This window comes from Mandrillus leucophaeus, unplaced genomic scaffold (assembly GCF_000951045.1).
Source record: "Mandrillus leucophaeus isolate KB7577 unplaced genomic scaffold, Mleu.le_1.0 Scaffold414, whole genome shotgun sequence".
In the NCBI taxonomy this organism is placed as follows: Eukaryota; Metazoa; Chordata; class Mammalia; order Primates; family Cercopithecidae; genus Mandrillus; species Mandrillus leucophaeus.
The window spans coordinates 442,678-445,125 of NW_012104410.1; the positions used below are offsets into that span (position 1 = coordinate 442,678).

Consider the following 2,448-nt stretch of genomic DNA (forward strand, 5'->3'; position numbering starts at 1 on the left):
TAAGCCCTGAACATTCTGAACTTTATTAACCTCTTAAGTGTCCACAGGGGTGGGATGGACCTGGTGGGTTTTGCTCCCTGGTCCTCTCTGCAGGGCGTCTCTGCACGGTCCCCTCTTTACGCTTTTTGCCCATCCCAGCCTTTGGCTGCACACCATTTCTCCTGGCTTCAGGTGCGCTATAAATCACCTCTCCCAGAAAGGAGGCTACCACCTACCTATCCAGTCCATGTCTCACCGGCTGTCTTTATCTTGCCCAAGATCTTCTGGTTCTTCCTTCTCTGCAAACCCCTTATGCTTTCCCCAGCACCACTTTTTTGGATAACCTGATTAGCTGTTTTGGAGACAGGGGCTCTTTTAGCAGGGACCCCTTCTCCTCTTAAGTGTCTTACTAATTACAAACAGAGAAAGCCTGGTCTGTGAAGTTAGACTGCCCCCAGCTCCCTGGCTTGGTGGAGGGAGTCAGGAGCTAGGGGATTTAAAGTGCAATTTCCTGTACCCTTTTCATTTCCTGCTGGGGGTTGTGGAGAGCAATAAGCAAGGTGGGTGGCGAGGGCCAGAAGGACTGCCAGGTGGGGGATGGGCTGGGGAAGCCTTCCCTCCATGTACTCTTCTATCATCCCCTTTTCTGGCTCTCGAGGTGAGTTCTTTGGGGATGAAGCACCTGATAAATGAGGACCTGGCATTCCTTACAATCTCCCTCTTACCTTCCCAAAGTAAGGGAACAGAGTAGAGAGGAGTGGGAAATGATCCAGGTCTGATTATTGTAATAATAGATGATACCACAGGAAGGAACCTTGGAAATCAGTTGGATCTCTTGAGGTTTTATTTTATTTTAAATAGAGATGGGGGTCTTGCTATGTTGCCCAGGCTAGGTCTTGAACTCCTGGGCTCAAGGGATCCTCCTGCCTCGGCCTCCCAAAGTGCTGGGATCACAGATGTGAGCCACTGCACCTGGCCTCCTTCAAGTTTCAGATGAGGAAATGGAGGCCTTGGAGAGGGGAGATAATCTGCCCAAGGTTACATATGTAAGTGGTGGGCTGGTGTGGCTGGGATTTAGCTAACTCTCATGATTCACTGTTTAGTGCTCTTGCCTCAGTCAGAGTGGGCTGTGGGTCAGTGATGTGTGTGTGTGTGTGTATACTGGGGACGGGGGATTAGATGGGAGGAAGTGGGGTAGGGAGCAGGGGATCTGGGGAGGTACCTGGATAGCAGGGGACTCCGGGTCCTGAAATGTTCACTCTTTGGTAGGTCCTGTGGAAGATCGCAGGCAAGTCCTGACTTAGGGAAGCTTTTGTGAGCTGGCTCAGGAAACAGATGTGTGGAAAAAAAGGAGGGGAGAGCAAAGAACTGTGGCCCTTGGAAACTATTAGCCCCACATCTCCTCATCCCCTCTCCACAGTCAGAGGTGGATGAGGTGGGGGAGGGGGCATGACAGAGGACAAAGGAGCCAATTATTGAGTGAGTGGATTAATTGATTAATTGTCCAGAAGCTTCCAGTGCTCCCCCAACAATGACATCCCCTCCCCCGACCCCAGTCAGGCATGGCCTCGGTTGGCCTGGATTATTAATTAGGGCTTGAAGTCATTTAACGATGATTTCATTATCGACGTACTGTCTGTCTCGGGCTCAGCCCGGTTGCCAGGGCGACTCTGATCGATTGCCTTCCGGTCTTCTTGGCTTGGCCGGCTCCTTCCTTTCTGGAGCCTGGCTGTTGGCGAGCACTCCCTAGCGGCCCCCTCTGGTATTGCAGAGCTTCCCATTTGCCGGCTTGAGAGACTCAGGCGAAGAACAGAGATCTACAGCTGCCTTGGGGGTCTTTCAGCTACTGACTGACCTAGCTGTCGCCTGGGAACCGGCTTTTCTCCTTTTCTCCTGGGTTGTGAAGTCCTTCTGATTCTGTCCCCTGTCCTTCTACCCATACTCCCTTGGGATGGGTGTAGGATTAGGTAGGGACCTCAGTTGTTTCCTAGCAGCCTTTCAATTTACCTCTGGGAGGCCCAAATAAGCTGTGATAAAGTTCTTCCTGCTGCTAAGCCGACTCCTTAGGCTCTGGCTATCCTGGGACATCTGGCCTCTTGGACCTTGCATGAGGCTGGCAGGGAAGGAGTGGGGATAATTTCGCTTTAGATTGCCTGAGGTAATGTTCTTAGGGTCTTCCCCAGCCCTAAGAGGAGCTGGGGGAGCTGGTCTTTGTAGAGCTCAACTACTTCCTCAGCCTCAAGAAAGCCTGGGGAAAAAAAGGCAGGGTCCAGGTTGTCATGCCAAGTCTTAGTTAATGCATGACTTTCTTCAGAAACTTGGCTGGTTGCTCTATCTCTGGTCCCTGAAAACCTAGATTCACGCACATTCACTGGTCTCAGGATCTCTACTCTATGCCTCAGTTTCTCCTTTCATGGGTTTTATGTATATATTTGTGGGGTCTGTTACTAGAGAGTTGCTTGAAGGCAT

At 51.1% G+C, this 2,448-nt stretch overlaps 1 long non-coding RNA gene across 1 annotated transcript in view; it reads right to left on the reverse strand.

Moving 5' to 3' along the window:
- Positions 1–1,422, reverse strand: part of LOC105548530 — a 12,407-nt gene extending 10,985 nt beyond the window's left edge. The window contains exons 1-2 of the long non-coding RNA XR_001007400.1: positions 1,202–1,422; positions 216–331 (exon numbers count right to left, since the gene is read on the reverse strand). This is a non-coding gene — a long non-coding RNA (uncharacterized LOC105548530). The remainder of the gene's footprint in view (positions 1–215; positions 332–1,201) is intronic.
- Between the last annotated feature and the right edge of the window lie 1,026 nt (positions 1,423–2,448).